We start from the raw sequence: 14,734 nt of genomic DNA, 5'->3' as shown, positions 1-14,734 counted from the left end.
AGCAAAAACAGAGGAATGTATCAGCTCAGCTAATCTATCCATAAACTTATAAACTCGCACAATCGTACAAAATCAGTTAGATACTGTAGAAGAAAAACATACAAAAGAATACGAAAAAATGGATAGAACACGGCCAGAATTTTGTCAAAATTACCGCGACTTTTGTGGGCTGACGAAGGAACAAAGGATAAAGCCCGATAATAGCCTGTGAGCCATAAATGCCACTACTGAGGTTAATTAGACGAGGTTGGTGTGGGCGGTGGGGGAGGGGGGGGGGCGGTGTTGAAAAACTGCTGGAAAGCCACAGAAAATTGGGTGCACCAATCAGTAAATTTCCAGGTAATCTCATTCATGTCAAGGGTAACCAAACCGTCGATGTAAGCAAAGCAGTTACTCAGAAAGTAGTAGTAGTAGTGTAGTAGTAAGTTAGCAGAAGAAGAAGAAGAAATATTCGGTGACCACCTGCCAACCATAATTCTCAGCTTGTACGTCAAAAAGAAAATGATTGAGGTTTACCAAGGACGTTTAATTCTTATATAAGAACTCAACTACATCTACTCGAAACACTACTAAAGATGATAACATTAAAAAGCGTTCACCAAAGTTTACTGATGAAAAGTCAGAATTGCAATAAAAGTTTTACCATAAAACATACAATTGACCCTCCAGATACTATTCTTCTTAAAATGACTTAAGCTATAATGAACTGATAAAATGCTACATTAGGCCTCTGGTTAAATATATAGGGGCTATAGCACACATCCCTTCGTCAATAAAATGCAACCATTTATCATCCACCTAAGGTCCTTTAGCTGCAAAATAATTAAATGCAATCAGCTTTTTAATTGTTATCATTTTTAATATTTTATTACTATTACTCTCCAAATTCGCACTGTATTACCATTTTTATGAATACTATTTTTTCTACTTCGTCAGAAACTGTTTGGCTATCGCCGATTATAATTCTTATCATGTTATCTCATGTATCTAGATTGTGTGTGCTGTATTTGTACATTGCACGTATAGGGCCCTGAGCTGAAATAAAGGATATTATTGTTATTATTATTTTATTATTATTATTATTATTATTATTATTATTATTACGACGAACATACATATGTAATTGGAACCATGCAGTATCACTGTGCGAGCCTTTCTTATTGTAATTTGATAATGCATACATACTTACTGTGAATAAAAAAGCACAGTTTACAAAAAAAAAAAAATTGATCAGCTATATTAGGCCAAAATAAATTTTTCTAAAAAAAAAAGATTTTTATGTATTTAAAAGAACAATATATCTAAGACAAAACTTTACCCCGTTCAAAATCTCTTCCATAAAATGGATAACTTTTCTGCAAGATTTTGAGTGACACATCCTGGAAAAGACAAAATATATTTTTTTAAATTCTCACAGAATAAAACCACTGATAAAATCTTTCTTTTATTGACGCTCTCGCAAGTCTATTTTTTTCCTTATCAAAAAAAGGAAAACATAGGAAAACTGAAAGAAAAAAAATGCATTGTGAGGGTGGACTTCAGGATGCAGAGAGAGAGAGAGAGAGAGAGAGAGAGAGAGAGAGAGAGAGAATTTTCTGAGGACAAATATTCTACTATTCAAACAGGAAATAAAACATAGCTTTTAAAAGTAGAAAAGAGCCAGTGAATCCAAAGGGGATATATTTAGTCCTCGAGAGAGAGCAATTATGAACGGCGAGTTAAAGTATAAATAAAGTTATAAAATTAAAGTTATACAATCGATGAACCAGAAATTAAATAAATGTTCTGAGCTCGTAGCAACAGGGACCTACTTAAAATATATATTCTGAGGAAGAGCAATTGCAACAAGATTAAATATATTTTAATATTTTGAGGACATGAACAAGTATCGTGCAATTCTCAGATGAGAAGTACCTATATGTAAACCAATGGTAGTTATGGGGGAAATACTTGATCTGAAAGAGAAAGAATAAATATAAAAAGATTAATTTTGAACAGTTAACGGGTTAAACTGCCGGCACATTTTCCCAAATGCTTTTCCTTTTGAATTTGACAATGGCCTGGCCTTGTACCAGTAAAAGACAGTGAAACAGTTTTTGCTAGAAGCCATGCAGAAATACTGTTTTGCACAATAAAGGTTATAAATTTTAAAAATCTCCCGGCTAAAAAAAAAATATAATAATAATAAAAAAAATCAAAATTAACCTGTCAATCAACGAAATGTAGGTCATATGTGTGCAATGTCGTTGCATGAGTTAAATTGGCTTTCAATTTATAATGGCTGAGTTTTGATTAAACCTTAGGATTGTGGTTATTTGCTAATCTTTCCTGTTTTACTCTCTCTCTCTCTCTCTCTCTCTCTCTCTCTCTCTCTCTCTCTCTCTCTCGAGTCTTTAATCCTTTCCAAGAACTATAATGATATCACCATTGCATTACTTTCACATCCGAGTTCTCCAATGAAAATTTTAAAGCGCATGTGTTTGTTGGTTTGTTTGTTTGTGTCCCAGGCTTAAGGGTATCAAAAATGTCTCTTGTATCGATATCAAAACCAAACGAGTGAAGCACAGTCTCTCGTATTGCAATAATGGCCGAAGAGAGAGAGACGGGAGACATCAAAAGGCTCCTCCTCAACTTGCATAATCCTCGATCAGAGGCTTCTCCGCTCGGCTGGCTCCGGCTTTCCTGCAGGCCGCTGCCTCCGCTGAATCGGAAACGGCTTTTCCTCATACTCGGCAAAATAATCTGCGATGCGATGCGAAAACTGGCATGGGAAAATACACGCACGTATCTATCATATATACGACCCAAATATTACTGCTGTAGAGCAAGAAATATGACCTTTACTATTCATCTGAATATCTGATTAAGGTCTTCCACGAAGCGTCATTCCACCGACAAAATTACTGGATTGCTACGGTCGATATCAGAAAGCGCTACTATAGTACATTCACATCACCTGTGCATCTGAAGTCCAAGCCAGTCCCTTACGACGCTCCTGATTGGTTGTTGATAAGCCGATCAAAGGGCTGGAAACTCGCAGTATCTCGAGAGAGTTCAAGTAGGCAGGATGTATGTTCCACCTCTCCTGAGGGATACGTCTTTCAAAAGTATCCCTCAGATGGAACATACATCCTGCCTTTGTGAACTCTCGAGAAAAAGACTGAGAGTTTCCAGCCCTGTGATTGGCTTATCAAAAGCTAATCAGGAGCGTCGTGAGGGGCTGGCCTAGGCATCAGATGCACGGTTGATGTGAATCTACTATAGTACATTACAATTTTCACCCGATGAACATGCCATCAAGTTATAAGAAACTCATGATGTATTGAAGAATATGTCAAAATTCAATTTTGCTTTTACATAAAAGGGGAAATTCGTAATCAGAATATTAAAATGAAATGGGGAAGTAGTTAAAATTGTGAAAGTTTATCGGCATCAGTATCTCAGATAGTTGTAACGACCCCTAGCGTTCAAATCTATTAGTCAATCGTAATAAATAGTAAGTGGGAAGGAGAACGTCAAGATGTCATTCAAAGAGGTAAAAATTAAGCCTTTTTCTAAAACCCAGAAAAAGAGAAAAAAATCAATTCTTATGGAAACACCGGGATTCTACGGTCATGGAAAAGAAACGCATCTAAGTAATGATCTTAAAGATAGAGAGAGAGAGAGAGAGAGAGAGAGATAGAGAGAGGGGAGAGAGAGAAGGGAAAGAGAGAAGGCGCTCGAAATACAAGTTTTCAAAAAACATTTATTTTTAAACATATTTAAATTTGAATTTATTCAAAGTTATCTTTAAAAAATACATAATAACGATCTTATTGGGAAACTACAGCAATTAAGATAGCAGAAAAATCACAACGAATGAATACTCAGGTATTTAATTAATACACAACTCAAGGCATTCACAAGTCAAAGCATGATAAATAAGGGAATAAGTAAGAACATATACGAAAATAAATACAGTACTAAAGAACTATACTGCTGTGAAGACATGACTCGGGCCTTGTAGCCTCTTAAATTCCATCTTTGCCGAAAGAATACAGACATCACCTCTTCCTCCGTTGGAGGAGGGCAATAATTCCAATCCAGGCAACCCGCCAATAGGCAAGAGAAGTCGGGTAAACTACAACGCCGTATGGAGACATAAATGGCGATATATGGATATAACATGTTTCCCTTTCTCCTCCGATGAACATCTTCCCTAACGCTATCTGTGAATGTTTCAGGGGATCGGCCACAGGAAAGTATCTTGATAGAGACCGTCCGGTATAAGGATTTACTAGCCTTTACTATCCACAAAGGTTTTTAAACTTCCATCGCTTGTAATAAGGGACGCTCGTAAGAAGGTATAAACAAGTACAATATTCGCCTCTAAGTTTCTACGTCGCAATCGAGTTTTCTGTAAAGTGTATAATCCTGTATGAGCCGTGGCTCACGAAACTTTCAGCCACGGCCGGTGGTGGCCTGTCCTATAGCGTTTCCAGAAGCACGATTATGACTAACTTCAAACTTCAATAAAATAAAAATGGCTAGAGAGCTGCAATTTGGTGTGTATGATGTTCGGAGGGTGGATGATCAATGTACCAATTTCCAGCCCTCTTGCCTCAGTAGTTTGTAAGATCTGAGGGTGGACAGAAAAAGTGCGGATGGACAAAAGAGCCGTCATAATAGTTTTCTTGTACAGAAGACTAAAACGGCTCTCGTTTCATAATTATGCTTTAGTTCTTCATCTCTGTCTACTCCTATCACTGTTTCTACTCTCTTTTTTCACATGGTGTGGATAACTGAAACAACTTGCTGGCACTTAGAGTATCTTCAATTGACCAAATGAACCAAAGGGAAGAATACACAATCCTCAAACGGTGGGGAAAAAAAGGAACGTATTCATTGATTCATTGCTAAACAAAAATACAGACAAGAAAGTAAGACAATAGAATAAATGAGAGCAGAACAGTGACGTCAAGCAAACAAACTGCAACCAAGAGGATCCTGATCGAAAATTAAAATGTAATTGGATTATCTGAGATAAGAAAGTTCGAAAGAGAAACCCGTATTTTCGCCAATCAGTAGAATTCAAAATGCTACGCTACCTAACGGTACATTACACGAAAGATTCGCTGGCGTACTCTACAATACGTAAAACAAAAGCATACAACTCTAATAACACTACCCCAGCGGTAACAGCAGTAACGAAACTATAGCTGGTTCACTTAAGGTAGATTCTTGGTTGAGCCCTATGCTTACGAGACGTTTGTTTGGCGACAGCTGATTGGCTGGTACCGGGAGGAAGGCAGCTCTCAGCCAATCAGCGGCCGCCAAACGTCTCGTAGGCATAGGGTTCACCCAAGAATCTACCTTAAGTTAACCAGCCATAGTACCCGCTATTACTCCTGGATCATAAACTGGGTATAACTTTGCCTCCAGTTTAGGCCCAGACATTAGCCATTTTTCAATTTTCTTTCTCGAGAATTCATCCAGACACTGCTCATCTTGACGGCAAAGTGGCAACATTTGCTTTTATGTTTCTCTGTTAACATGGAGCTGTAACAAAGACATCAAAACCAAAAAAGTTATATCTTCATAAGCTGGAGTTATTACCCAAATTCTGGGTAAGAAGCAAAAGCATAAAGAACAGGTAAGAGTGTTGGTATGAGTAATAAAACATGAGTCATTTTAAACGTGAATATAAAACAAAATAGCAACAGAAAAGAATATGTATATAAACCCGGATGAGACTAACTAATGTTTCAATTTGCATTTAAATTAGCAGTTGGGGAAGGAACATTCCTGAAACACAAAGAAAACTCAAGAAATAAAGGAGAATTATCTCAGAACAAAACGTCCAATTAATCAGAGACAATGGGGTCTAACATGCTGTTGATGAGCTTTTGCAACGAGAGCACGAATTCTTAATGAACTTGTGAGGGCGCCTGGAAACTATTACATTAGCGAATTGTGAAGACTTTTGCATTTAACAAAACCATTTTGAGGAAACAATATCATCAGAGGAGACACAGAGAGAGAGAGAGAGAGAGAGAGATATTTTATGCAAAGTCCAGTGGTCTAGTCAATGGTTCCTTCAAAACATAAGAAAATGATTGTGCCACATGAGTCACAGCAATTAAAAAAAAAATAAACTTGAATACCTCTTCGACTAGGCGTCCTTATCCAGGGCGTCACAATACTGCAATCGGAGAATCTCTAGTGGCGCCTAAAACCGGGAGGACACTTTTTCAGAAAATGTATTTTACACAGTAAAATGCGGTAATCAATAACGACGGGAAATGAAGGTGTTAGAGTAGCGTCTCGCCACTTTTTTCTTCATATCCAACCTAACGAATCTTTATCTTAAAAATCAAAGATTTTCATGAAATGTTCACCAAAGCAAAGCTCAGTTTCACCTACAAAGGGATCTCAACACAATCAGTCTTAAACTCATACAGAAAGGAAAATTACTTCTAGAATAGTCTAAATATTAGAGCATTTCACAAAGAAGTTTTGTAACACTGAAAGCAATGTATTCTAGATGTAAATGTATGTCGTTCGATATTTGTTGCAATCTTTAGTAAATGAAAAAAAAAAATTATTAGAGAACGAAATCTTTTAACTCCTAACCCACACGCAAACAAGCAAAATACGCCAACACATATGCAACAGCTATGCTATAAAAAAAAAGGCCGGTTATTGATAAAAAAATCATATATACATACATACACACACACACACGACACACACACACCCCACAACACACACACATATATATATATATATATATATATATATATATATATATATATATATATATATATATATATATATATATATATATATATATATATATATATGCATCTGGATTCTTCACATAAAATCATTTTTTTCTTCTCACGTCCTAAAACGCTCGATATCTATATATATATATAATATATATATATATATATATATATATATATATATATATATATATATATATATATATATATATATATAGATATCGAGCGTTTTAGGACGTGAGAAGAAAAAAATTATTTTATGTGAAGAATCCAGATGCATAAACATAAACAACTAATTACAGAGGCAAATATCAAAGGCAAAAGAAGTGAAAAGATGAAAGACGGGGCTTCTTGGTTCTATAAAAGCTAACTGGAAACAAACACCGAAAAAACACCGTTTTTAAAACAAAATATCTTATTAAAACAATTGGGTTCAAGGGGAGTTTCATATTTGCAATCTCTAACTCCTCCCTCCTTTTATCAACATTTTGTTCATGTTTCCCTTTTTCAGGACATAAAAACGAGCAAGTCTAACAGAACAAAAGACTTTTCCTTTTGTAACAAATGCCCAATATGACATATCTGTATGGAAATAAATGATGCAACCTGCCATTTTGTTTTACAGCGGAAGGCAGAGAGAGAGAGAGAGAGAGAGAGAGAGAGAGAGAGAGAGAGAGAGAGATTTAACAAGCTAATAACCCATATGATAGTATGACCCTCTAGCATCTAACTATAATTCATTATGGAAAAAAAACGAAAAACACAATACCTGGAGATGTACACATAGCAAGAAGAAATATAGATATGCCATATCTATATGTCATATATATGCCATAGATATGACATATTTATATGTGACATATAGATATGAAATAACTATACGGAAATAAAGGATGCAACCTGGCCATTTGCTTTACAACAGAAGGCATAGAGAAGAGAGAGATCGAGAAGAGAGAGAGAAGAGATTTAATAAGGTAACAACCCACATGATAGTATATGCCCCTATAGCATTTAACTAAAATCTATTATGGAAAAAACGAAAAACCAATAACTGGAGATGAATAAGATTACTGTGAACACACAGCAAGAAGAAAGAAGGGGAGACCTGACCTCCAGCTTACTTGGGTGCATACTATAATCTACGGTCAAATAGAACGTTGTTTCACCAACGAAAATTAAAATAAATACGCTATATTTTATTTAGAAATAATTGTTCAGGACTGTTTAACATGCATTCTATTTATTTTGTATTTTAAAACATTTTATTATAATATTAAATCATAAATATCCTATTCTAAAATTCCTGTATCTTTAACTCGAAGCGAAACACCTTTTCAGGCCTTTTTTATTTAAGGTTTTTGCCATAGACCTTTTCCCTAAAACCCTCCCCCCAGTAAGAAACAACAACAAGCAAAATAGTTTGTAGGCTTACTCCCCGGGTAAGCAAAAATTACTAATCGAACGGAAAACAGTCAGGATCCGTAAGCTACAAAAAATTAACTGACTAGATTTAAAGATATTTATTAGAAAATTCCATAGTTGAACCTTTCTCCATTTTCGACCCTTTCCCTTGAACGATAGACTACTCGACTGGCTACTTAGGAATGTTTTTTTTATGTACCTTACTCAAAGAATATTTATTTGCATCTGTTAAACAAATTATCTAAGTATCAATTTATATAAACTGGCTCTGTTAAGCAATACATTAAGAGCGACCAAGAAGACTATGATAGCAACAAAGATCTTAAAAGAAAAAAAAAAAAACTGCCTGTACCTCATTATATTAATAATTTTAAAGCTCTCGCCAAAGAGCTTTGGAGATAATGTGGCATTTTATATTTTTCACCTGAATTCTTTTTGGGTGTGTAAAAATCCACTTCATTTCGTCTCCACGGTTCCTTCAGAAGGTTAAAGAAATCCGCTTGGCGACACCTTTCCCTGTTTCCATGGAGACCTTCAGACACAATGGAGCTTTAGGGTTTCCTGCCATGTTCTGTAGCACATCAAAAAACAAATTGATACACAATATAATATAATTATGTGGTTGTATAATTATAAACAAGTAAAAACAAAATGCGCCGAAGTTCCTCCGGCGCGATCGAGTTTTCTGTCCGGTGGTGGACTCAGCCACGGCCCATAAAACTCTTACCTGCGGCCCATGAATCTCAGCCACCGTCCGGTGTTAGCCTACGTTGCTGGTACCTATAGCGCTGCCAGAAGTACGATTATGGTTAATTTTAACTTAAATTTAAACAGGAATACATGGGCTAGGGCGCTGCAAATTGGGATGTTTGATGACTGGAGGGTGGATGATCAAAATACCAATTTGCAGCCCGCCCTCTAGTCTCAGTAGTGTTTAAGATTTGAAGGCGGACGGACAGACAAAGCCAGCACAATAGTTTTCTTTTACAGAAACTAAACATAAAAACTGAAGTAAAAATTAACATTTATTTTGCAATTACCTCAAAGTTATTTGGACTAGGCAAACAGAGAAAATATTAATTAGGGTACAATCGTTGCCACGGACGGTGTCATTATTAAAAATTCCATTTAGAGACATACTCGGTTCTTTACCAAATCATGGAGACATAGGAATCAGCTGCCATACCACTCATACTAATGCACTCTATGTGGGCTCAAAGGTCCATCAATAAAACGAAAAAGAAAACTGGCGATAGTCCAATTCTTTGTCTTTTAATCTACTTCCAATCGTTTCTTGCAAAGCAGACCATTTTTCAAGTCTACAAGGCAAACTTTGACGTAACCTTCTCAATTATTAATAATTAATAAAGTCATCTATTTATTTATTCATTGGTTGGAAATGCATGTTTAGTAGCATTTCTCGTTTGCTTTAGTAAAGAACAGAAACATCGTAATTACTCCAGAAAGATGGGCATTGCTCTCACACGCATATACGTCATGTTGTGCTCATTTACAAATCAACGCTGTCAAAAATGTAAAAAATACGTTTTTAATTTATGGAGCATGTAAACTAATTAATGATAAGCAACAACTACCAGAATTACAAATATTCCTTTTTTATAAGTAAGCGAGCGATAACCCAATTCAATTTTTATAAGAGGATGCTTAAAGGGAAAATCATTAATCACAGTAAATGAACCACCCACACCCAGTCTGGCGAACTTGACATCAGTAAAAATATACCATTAAGAATATTCGTCTCCATTAATCAGTCAACCAGAGACAAACTCCCCAGAGCCTTGGGTGACGAAGTGTGGCGATTTATTCTCGACTTTTTCCTTATTCTCGACTTTTCCGAAATATCAATTTGCTGAACACCGACCCAGTTAAGTCATTTTCCCCCAATAATATTGAAATGAATCTTTTCAAAATTATACTGGTAAGGTCGCTGTTGAATTGAAAATAAAATATAGGCCAAAGGTCAAGCACTGGGACCTATGAGGTCATTCAGCGCTGAAACGGAAATTAACATTTGAGAGGTGTAATAAGAGGACAACCCCGCAGTTGCACTATGACTCAATTACTAAGAGAGGGTGGAGAGTAAGATGGAAGAAAGAGAATATGAAAGGAGGTACAGTTAAAGGGGTTGCAGCTAGGGGCCGAAGGCACAATGCAAAGAACCTTAAGTAATGCCTACAGTGCACCGCATGAAGTGCACTAACGGCACTACCCACCTACAAGGAAGGTCCTTGTTGGTGGAACTCATTTTAGTTGAATTAAAAAAAAAGAGAAAATCGAGAAGGGAAACGATAAATCCAGGAAAACAGGTTAAAATAATTCGTTTTTATTTTTCAGCCAGTTCCATGAGCTACAGAAAAATAGTCTGTGAAATAGTCTGTGGAGCATTGAAAGGATTTGAACGTCTGCAGCACAGAATATCCATCTAATATTTTCGTTGTTTTCGTACGATATATACTCCTGAGGATTTAGACTCTAGAAATAGAAAATATCTTAGTCTAACAAACCGAAATATTAATCGTTCGATGTTATGAAAACACCGTATCCCAGAAATTGAGCAGTATGATGAACCTACATAAGACAGATTAAATTCATTTAAAGCTCCCGTCATATTATTGATGTGAGTCTATCATAGCACCATCATTTATTAGCAATGAAGCGATTACGAGTGCTTTTGCGTTTGGGTATAAAAGGTGGTTTCCATTCACATAAACGCCCCCCCCCCCCCTCCTCTCTCTCTCTCAAATAAATGGAATTAAAATAAGAAACTGTAAATCAATTTCTGTTTGAAAGACAAATCAACGAATTCGAACTAATATCCTGAAATAACAGCTCCTTCACTGCTACAAGATAAATTGTTAATTGGGCAACGTGACTTAAATTAAAATATGATCGTTGTGTGTTGCGTTTATATTTATCTTGGCTTGTATACTAAAAAAAAAAAAAAAAAAACTGTTCCCTGAGCAAAGGTTGCTACACCAACTGCAGCACGATATTTGTGCACTGCAAGCAACGAAGAAAAATACACGATACATATTCAAGGGAATTCTGATATGCCGATTTGATATGAACGGATGATGCCTACGCATCGGGAGAGTTGAGATTTTGAAATCCTCTCTCTCTCTCTCTCTCTCTCTCTCCTCTCTCTCTCGTCTGGTCTCTCTCTCTCTCTCTATCTCTCTCTCTCTCTTTTGTCCCACGTAAACATGTTTTTCTTGGCAATGAGTCACAGAAGGACTCTACTACCTATCCCCCATTCGATGTTGTTGACTGGGAAGTGTGATGTTACACAGAACCTCGTATGTTACACAGAACCTCGATTGTTACATAGAACCTCGTATGTTACACAGAACCTCGTATGTTACATAGAATCTCGTATGTTACATAGAACCTCGTGTGTTACACAGAACTTCGTATGCTACATAGAACCTCGTATGTTACAAAGAACCTCGTATGTTACATAGAACCTCGTATATTACACAGAACTTCGTATGCTACATAGAACCTCGTATGTTACAAAGAACTTCGTATGTTACATAGAACCTCGTATTTGTTTACTGGGACACGCCTATCAGGCGTTTAAAACAACTCTGACTCGACCAATTGGAAAAGTTGGCAGCAAAAAAATGTATCAGCAAAATACTTATTTAAATATTGTTGGCAACAAATGGCAGGTTTTACTGTTCATTCAGAGTCCTAATGATTCTGTCTAGCTTTCTTTTAAACTCTTCCACACTGTTGCTGTTTACAACTTCTGGTGGCAGTTTTTTATTCCCTTGCCCCATATAAAACAAAATACGATTCATAATGAATTGTTCTTCTGTTTACTGCCTGAATGTTTTTGTTACGCATAGAGGAAGCATACGTCATCAGATTTTAAATCAAGTCGAGGACTTGCATATTAAAAAATGCTCTACTTGTACACAACACCAATCAGTTTTTCTCAAATGATTGAAAACGCGCTGCAGAAGGGAATGATTACAGTTGACGTATGAGAAATCCTGTTATAAATAAATGAGTTATTGTTTGGACGGGTGGGGATGCCCAGCATCCTATCACCTCAGTTATGTCTCGCTACTGATTGGATCTCTGGCCGATGCTAGCGACAGGTGATATAGCTCCAGCTGCCGATTCATAACTTAAATGTGAGTAATGATCACATTCTAACGTTCTCGAACCTTGAAGAGTGCTATAACCTCTGTACCATACCTTTCTACACAGCCTGAAACTTGAAATACCGATTTTTTCTTTTCATTGTATATACATTTCTATATGTTTATTTCACTAATTTAAGAGGAAATTACGTTATTTGTTATTCCTTACACGTTCTCAATTAACCCATACGTTCTATGTACTTATTCTGTTGTTTTCACATAAGAGTTTCTTACTTATTGGAAGCTTCCAAGAAAACTTAAAATATCTTTTGTTTTTCATTACCACTCAAAGAATGTTTAAAAATGTTGAAACATTTTTATTTCAGATAGCTTTTGAAAGTACATCAATACAATGACATACAATCGTATCCTTAGTCAATAAACGTTAACTAAATAAAACTTTGCTGATTATAAAATAGAATTAGAAACAGAGTTACATGAGATATTTACTACATACCAAGGAATATTAACACGACGATGAATGAAAGTGGGTATAAAAAAAAAATAACATTTGACCCATCAAGAACGTTTATTTAGAGTCAGACTACGCGAAAAAAAAAAAACAGAATCGGGTGCTAAAATACAGGGGGTTATCTATATCCAGGAAAAATACGAAGGGTCTTAAAAGGACAGACTATTCCGAGCGATAAAACTAAACCTGAAAGCAACGAGGCACAAGCACAAAGACGAGTTATCGTAAATAGGCATCTAAAAAGAAAAAAAAAAAAAAAAAAAAAAAAAACTCCTTTCAAGGAATTTGTAAAAGAAACAAGGTCATGTCAAAATGGTGCCTAGGCGAGAAGGAACTCGAGAAAAATTTGACGACTTTTTGAATGGTCCGAGTTGAGTGTTTACCCAAGAGAGGTAAGCTGTGCAAGACGAACACATTTGCAATAGCTTGTTTGTTTGTTTGTATGGTGTTTTTACGTTGCAAGGAACCAGTGGTCATTCAGCAACGTGACTTCCGAACCATGTCCAGAGTGAACTGCTATCACCAGAATACACATCTCGTCACGCCTCAATGGAATGCCTGAGAATCGAACTTGCGGCCACCGAGGTGGCAGGCCAAGACCATACCGATCACGCCACAGAGGCGCTCATTTGCAATAACGCTATGACAAAATTTACATTTTACTTCTTCATTATTTAGCTCTTATTATGGGAACAGAGCGTAAACCACTTCCAAGAAATTAGCACCATTCGCCATGAAACCATACTTGGTGCTCAATAACGTCCTATTGAAATGCAGATTCCACCTCGCTACATAAAATGAATCTGACAGAGACAGGTAAGTTCCACAAGAAAACGCGGAATCGTCGTAATGAAGCGACTTTCAGTATAATAATAATAATAATAATAATAATAATAATAATAATAATAATAATAATATGCTGGAAGTAAACCTTCTTTTAAACATGTTTTATTAAAAGTGATTGCTGCCTCAGCTGCATTAATTTTATACTGGTTGACATATCTCAATTAGGTCAACGATTGGGATTTTTATTGGTAAAAACTTCCAGTGGGGGTAGTCAAATTTTCGGGTATAAACCGTAGAGTTTATTGCAGATGGAATTGATGTTAAATTCTATTTCTTTTCTATTATTTTCGATTCTTTCCGGACGTTTCGTCTGAATAAACCTCAGACATCCTCTTGGGAGGAGGTGGGTGAAGACTGAAGTGAGAGTTGATTTTTGATTAAGCTGACCTTGTGTCAGCTTGGGCTCTTGCTCACAGAGCAGCCCGTAATGAAGTGAGAGGGTGAGTCCAGCTGCTTATATTGTGGTGGTGCAGCGGGGGGCGTCATGCCGCTGCCTTTTCATTGGCTAGTGAGTGGGGAGCTGCTTTTTCATTGGCTGCCTGGCTGCGGGCTCAAGCCAGCTCCCGAGCGCATGCTAACAGGTGCGCCAATCTTCTCAGCTGCATTTAATCACGCCGGGCTTTCATTTTTGACTGGTTAAAGGCCGCGTGACGTCACTGCTGGTATTATTCATGGCATTAATATCGTCTTCGGTGGTATTTTCCTCTTGAATTGGGGCGTTTTCGGGCGGCGATATGGTGATGTTTGCCGTTACTTGAGTGTTCGTTGGCAATCAGTTTGGGAGCAAAAAGCCTCCTGTGTCGTATTCATGGAGGGCTTTTGCTCCTGGATGAGTAACGCCTCCAGGAGGCGCAGACGGCGAGGGTCGGGTGCTCTCCCTATTATCCTTGTGTTACGGATAATACAGTTACGGGAGATTGTGTCTCAGTGGGCGGTGATGGCGTGGTTCTTGATAGCCCCTTCTTGGGCGTGACAGGAGATTCTCTTCGCAAGACGCATGGTAGTCATTCCAATGTACTTCCCAGGAAATCCTCCGTGGGGGGGCGGGGCATATG

The sequence above is a fragment of the Macrobrachium nipponense genome, chromosome 8 (genome assembly GCF_015104395.2).
Source record: "Macrobrachium nipponense isolate FS-2020 chromosome 8, ASM1510439v2, whole genome shotgun sequence".
NCBI classification, from domain to species: domain Eukaryota; kingdom Metazoa; phylum Arthropoda; class Malacostraca; order Decapoda; family Palaemonidae; genus Macrobrachium; species Macrobrachium nipponense.
This window is presented reverse-complemented; position numbering follows the sequence as displayed.